Source organism: Dendroctonus ponderosae, unplaced genomic scaffold (assembly GCF_020466585.1).
Source record: "Dendroctonus ponderosae isolate FM_Combo_2020 unplaced genomic scaffold, Dpon_F_20191213v2 Dpon_F_20191213_10, whole genome shotgun sequence".
Classification (NCBI taxonomy): Eukaryota; Metazoa; Arthropoda; class Insecta; order Coleoptera; family Curculionidae; genus Dendroctonus; species Dendroctonus ponderosae.
In genome coordinates, this window is record NW_026017111.1 from 7,434,189 (window position 1) to 7,441,212 (window position 7,024).

Genomic DNA, 7,024 nt, shown 5'->3' on the forward strand with positions numbered 1-7,024 from the left:
GTTTCTGTTATATATGTGGCTTATGTTAGGTACTTCCTCTTCTTGCATAAGATGTATGAAACGTTCAACATCTTCACGATCAGGTGGCTGATTTTGCTCTCTACTCAATTATTTTATTATTAAAACCGTATCTATTTTTAGACGACAATCGAATGCAAGGACTGGGAATCCTCTTTTTCAGATACCAAATATCCGCTCAACTATATTTCTTATCCGTATATGCGACTCGTTGAATAATTGTTCTGCACGATTTGCATGCTGTTGTAACGGAGTTAATAAATACCGCCTTATGTTATATCCTCCATCGACTATAAACAGAAATTAACAGATATCGTTTAAGTATACCAGAGGTACATATAAATAGATAGAATAGACCTTCCTCTTCTATGAGGTTCGATATGAAAAGTGCCGTGTACGGTATGCGGTACACGAAACACGTTGAAAAAACAGAACATCATCAAAACTATCAAATAATGTGTTTTCTCGTAAACTAGTCTAGGAACTCGAACATGGGCGCTGTCATCATTATCAAAGAACAGATCATTACTTAACACATTCATCATAAAATGGTTTAGTTCACGGAATATACTAATTATTATCGGTTGATAATGACAAATGGACTTGTTTGCAACAAAATACTACAACTGCAAAATTATGCAATATTAGTTCTGTTTGAGGTTAGTCTTCAAATCTGACTGGAATCTGACTTTAGGTTCCACTTAAGCGGCACTTCATCTTCCCCTTAAATTATTTGCCTGTTACGGTTCGCCTTAACGCTAGGTGACAGTGGTGCAAACGAATTCTGTCACTTAACTGTCACTCTTATGTTAAGGTGAGCCTAAGGTTCACTGGTGCAAATGGCCGTCAGTGCCGAGACTGTCATAGTATAACCTAAATGTGTTTATTTTGTTGATTTTATGTTTACATAACATAGGTGTTTATAAATATTAAACATTTTTTTGTGAAAATGGACCTATTGGGTGAACTAACACACGATGAAGAAGTTGGGAACTCCTAGGAACATTTTTAAATACATCATCAGCATATAGGGAGCGACCAAATCATTTCCTGCAATGAAACGATCGCAATTTTAAATTTAGATTATCGAAAGAAGTTACTAAGATCGTAGCAGAGAAAATAAAAAAATATATTTTATTATGGTTTGCATCTGTTTTTTTTACACTTGATATATGCTTTATACTTTTTGACTAGAGCCACCAAAATATGTTCTTCTTTCGACGTAAAATTCGTAGACCGGGCGGATTTCGTAATGGCTTCCATAATTGAAAGGTTTCACTGAATCTACTGAACTAAAGAAAAATATATTTTAATGCTTATACGCTTCAATCAATTCAGTATCAGACCATGTGGATGTGGTTCAGTTCAAATATGCTGGACTGACAACATAGTTGCCAAACAAAGAAAACCAAATATACCACATTTTACCGACATTGGGAAGTGCCAACCCTAGAAAAAAATTGAATAGTCGAGTTCAACTGAACCGAGCTCGGATCGGAGTGGTACAAGCCGTGAAAATTGAACTCCGGTTCACCGGTAACTGACGGTTCAGTTGAACCATCGTTAAACTTGCTTTTGTGCAACCGGGCCTTAGTCTTTAGTGCTGGCCTATGAGTGAGCCTGGGTGAGGAAGGGGATTATTTGCCTGAGATTAATGAGTAAGAAGAAGAACAAAAAATATAAATCCACTGAAAAAGAAAAGGTAAGTTTTGGGTAGTTTGGAAGAAACTGGTTCTGAGGTTTGGCCTTATTTAGCTTTAATGTGTTTAAATTTTGTTTTTCATTAAGCCGAGTTTTTGCTTAAGGTGGGTGTTCTCAAGGGGGGTCTGCCATTAGACTACTGGGAAATTTGAAGTGGAGTTTTCGGATGTTCGGGAAAAAGTCTCTTGGATTAGGGGATTTGTGTGGTCGAGGATTTTGGTTTTGAACTTTTTGTGTAATTTCGAAATTAATTCGTGAATCGTTTCCATTTCGAGGTTTTTGTGGATTTTGGTGTTTCGAATATACCAAGGAGCGCGTGAAATTCGACGTAGGAGTTTGTTTTGTAATGTTTGGAGTGTTTATGGTTGATTTGCATGTTTGGCTGATGACAGATGTCCCGTAACAAACTTGTGCTCTGATCACTTGTTTGTAAATTATAATTTTGTTTCGTAGTGAGAGTGTGCTTTTGCGATTAAGAAGAAGGTGCAGGTAGGCGGCAATTTGAATTCCTGTTTTAATACTTTTGTTTATGTGTTGAGACAAGTTTAGCTTAGAGTCTATTATTATGCCAAGATATTTGACTGCCTTTGTGTATTCGATTTGCGTGTTGTTCAGTGTTAGTTTTGGAGTGTTCGTGTTGACTGTTTTTCTATTTATTATAAGGTGTCGGCCCAGGCTTAGCGAAAAGAACAATTTTGGAATGGGGACTTTTTGGAGCATCAGCTGTGTATAGGTTGTAAAGAGTTGGGGAAAGCTGGGCGCCTTGTGGGACGCCTGCTTTTATGGATCGGGTGGACGATTTTGTTTCTTTCAGAGTTATAAAAAACTTTCTCTCATGGAGAAAGTTTGCCACAAACTGAACTAAGGTTAGACTAATGGTACCGCGAGGGATTTTCCCTTATTTATTTACAGATTCCCACCCCCAGGTTGGGTGGAATTTCAGTCAAATTTAACCCATATTCTTCGCGTTGGGAGGAAGTTGTAATGAGCTCAGTCCCTGATTGCTAGGAATTTTAGAAAGTTCTCGTTTGCCGTTAGTACAAAGCCCTTGACTAGGACGATCGGAATTTAAGTCAGCCTTTGTCTATAAAAATATTTCCTTTTCCGGGAACCGTCCCACAAAACATGCCCCAACTAAGGGGGATATTTTGTGAACCGTCCTTCGGGCGGTGCCCATTAAAACGGTCTTCAACAGCTTTGCATGTTCGCATGTTACCGTGTATATCAAACTCTCCACGCTTCTATGCCCGTGAGGTTGGTCGTTTAGAATCTATTGGCTTCATTGTTTACTTACGTCTTACATTAATTTTTCACTTGTTAAGCAAATATATTCAATATTCATTTATTAAAATTAGTTTTTTTGTTCAAAAATTAAACAGATTTTTTTGGAAACCGTTTATGGAAAATTGTATTCATTTTATCATTAACTTTTTTTTTCAAAGTGGACTGTCACCACTTTCAGAGAAAACCGCTCATATCGTACCGAAGGTTTGCAAAACCCTTCTTGCAATATGAAAAACTCATGCCTCCGAAATTCCATTTTCTTTTGCCTAGGGAGACCGAGGGTGGTGTGTATTAAACATCCGGACAATTGCTTACATAATTTCAAGCTGATAAAATTTATAGGTATAAATCGCATCAGTGTGTGTAACATATGTTACTAGAGAATAAACCGAACCTGTCGAAATGTATTTGCCTATTGGGTGACCTTACGGCTTCCTTTCCTAAAAATTCCTAAAAAAACTCATAAATTATAAATTAACCTGAATAAAATAAATCAACCTATTGCAAGCAATGAGCAAATTGATTCATAGTGGACGTAAGACGTAAGGTTATTGAATCCCCTCATAAGAATGTTTGTTGATGAAATGGATTCAGACGACGAAATTATTGTTGCTTGTGTTATTATGCTATATTAAATTATTATCTAACCATATGTAAAGACTGAAATCGCTATTATCTGCAGAAATCAAAGCATATTCGAACAATTATTTTAATGTTGCCAAGTTCACGCAAGATTCGCCATCTGGAAAGCAAAACATGGAATTGAAACATTTCGGCTTGCGTCTTGCGTTTCGATACGGCTACTATGAATGCACACACGCCTATTCATTGGTTTATTAGGGAATTTTTAAGCCTCTTAATTGCAGCACGTTTTACCTAATCCGTTATTCTGAGCATGCGCATTAGTAAAGAAATAACCGTTTACGTTATTAGAAGATAACGTGTTCCTTTATTCACGTACGAGTAGCGGTAACGTTAATAAGCATCACGTTAAAAAACAGAACGAAGGTGTTGACATATTTGACTTATTTCTAATATTATTAATAAAATAAGCGGCTATAATAGAATAAGAAATGTATTGTAAATTTGTGTGTTTATGTGAAAATTGTTTGGGCAAATTTGAACTTTGGCAACACTATTAACATCGCACGGACAGGTCCTAACATCAAACCCATAACCTAACTATTCGATTTGAAATTTTTATTTAATATGTTCGGAATATGTTCCTTCTGAAACCTAAAATTGATAAAGCAATCTGTGGTCTCAATATTTTCTCAATTAAAAATAGCTCTTCGGTTTGCAACAACAGTAATGACCTGATGACGTGATGACAATAATGTCGTGTAAAATGAAGCCTCTGATTAAATCGTGATGCACATCTCCTGGTCATTTCGGTGCAGAAAGGCAGCTTCACTGTTTTCTTCCATCTTAACCACTTTTTGTTTAATAACAATACAAACTTAAACTAGCTTTGAAACTTTTCTAAACAAAACGGGATAAGAAAACAATAAAGTGAGGTTTATTTTATTAAGAGTGGAACAAACGCGGTATAAAAAAAAACTCACTTAACGTTATTTGCCTGAACACCTTATTTCTTTAACACTGCGCATGATCACAATAACGTTTAGCGTTTAAAGCCAACGTAATTTTAAGGAGCCTAAAAACTCTCTATTTTCTTACGTCTTACGTTTTACGTTACGGCGACTGTAAATCCAGCTTTAAGGCTCACAAAGCTGAAAAGATCGCCTCGGATGACGGACGGACCAACACGATGACGAACCAGGCTTCGAAAAAGGATAAGCGATTTTGGAAACATAAACGCAACATCACGAGAATCGCCTGCTAGAATGTAACATCATAGAATGGAAGAAATCAGGAAATTATGATTGAATAAAAATAAAAAAGCATAAAATCGATACTTGCGGAATTTCAGAAACAAAAAAAAAGGAAAGCGAACCACTTTGGTTGAACAATACACATTAGTATACAGCGGTAGAGATAAACAGGAAAGAGCACAATCCGGAATGATATCCGTAAATGATACAACATTAAAAGTATCGCTGAGGACTGGGCGAACTGTCATACACCTAATAAGCACGTACGCCCCAGACATGTCTAAACCAACAGAAGTCGGAGATCTTTTATAAAAAAACTTCAGAACACTGTTAATAAAATAAACAATAGGCATAAAATTGTCATTCTCGGAGACCTTAAGGCTATACGATCACCCGTAATAGCGTAGGCATTCCCGTGCATTTTTGGCAGGTGGCAAGTGAATTATTGAAAATCTACTTCTTGTATTTGATTCAAACTTGAAAAGTTGGATAGATGCTATCTTCTAGCATGTCAGAAAGTCATTTTGAATTTATAAAACTTTATCTGAGCATGCTTAAACTGACCAACAATAGTTAAAAAATGTAATATTTTTTCAAATTACGTTTATACATGGTTCCAATTGTTTTTTCACATTTAAAGTGACTTTCTGACAACCTCCAAACCTTCTAGTTTAGAATGCTTCAAGTTTTTTTTAGTTTGGACAAAAGGTGCGGCCAAGATTCCATGCCAAAATAGGCCATTTTCGGGGATATTTTTTCGTCAAATTCTAGCTCGATTTTAATGCTGTACTCTCTCGTTTGTCCAACTGTTTACGCCGGCATTGCACCCGTGAAGAGATTTTTTAGAGCCGTAGTAGGAATTATGTTTTTAATAAGTCTTGTATCTGAAACATTTATTTTTTATTTGGGTACGGGTATTGGTCAGGGAACATAAAATCCCGACAAAAAATATTAATGCAGCAGAACGAATCGCCCATTATCATCAGTGTGGCCCACTGATGGTAAAAAAATAAAATGGAATAGATTGTTAGATTCAGATTTAAAATATTCAAATTTGGCAAATTTTTGATGCAGGAACGGCAAAAAAATGCAGATTGTCCATCAATTTGCAGAAAAATGTATTACAAACTTTTGAAAATCATCTTCAAACGACCGGGTATTTATCATAGCAAATGAGATTGCACATTGCCATGCACTGTTAAATATTGTTTTAAGAACTCGCAATCGATGTTGCGCAACAAAATTATGCCTAAGATCCACTACAATAAAGTTTTTGAAAAACTGTAGGAGCTATTTTAAATCGCCTGATTGATTGTGGGCGCAAATTCGTATCAAGAAAAGATTAAATTAAATTAAATCGTATCGATAGAATCCCGGTACCGATTCCGTATGTCTTACTCTGCGTAATTTAAGCGCCCGGGCATGATTATTAATTATTTTCAAAAAGTAACTGACAGCTGTTAGCATTCCTTTGACATGTTATTATATTAAAAATGGCCACTTTCGTCATGGCAACTAAGAGTGACAGGATTTAAAAGAAGATGCTGCAAAATAGCCATATGAAAACATTAAATTGGCAATATTTCGAAAACTAAACAATTTTAGAATAGGCATCGTTACACAAACTTACACTTATTTTTAATACTGAATATGACAAAATTATCAAAAATAGGTGTTTCCATTTGAAAAAATTTATTTTGGGCGGTTTTTTCAACTGTATTTTAAAACTTATTTTTTAACACTTTGTATTAATAGTTTTCGAAATGTTTTCGAAATTCCGTTAAAGTAAGTCCTTTTAAACAATAAATGCGACTAAAACTAAGTATGACAAATTTCCTTATAGCAAAAATGAATAATTTTTCGAGTGACTGTTATTTTTTACATAAAATTTCAAATCTCTGAAAAACGGTTAGACTTAGGTATAGGATATTATATATGAAATACGTTTAGAATTGGGACTAGAATTCAAAAATGTAATAATATAATAACTAAAATAAGCAAGTTGATATGCACTTCTGGTATAACCGGAAGTGTGACCATCTTGAAAATATTTTAGGCGGCCTGCCCCCAATGACCTCGGAACACTGCCCAATTTTCAAATTTCTGTTTACCAGTAAATGCTAATTACAGTTTACCAGGTATCGATCGCGGCGGTTCCCGGTGGTACACCCTGTATAGGAACGAAT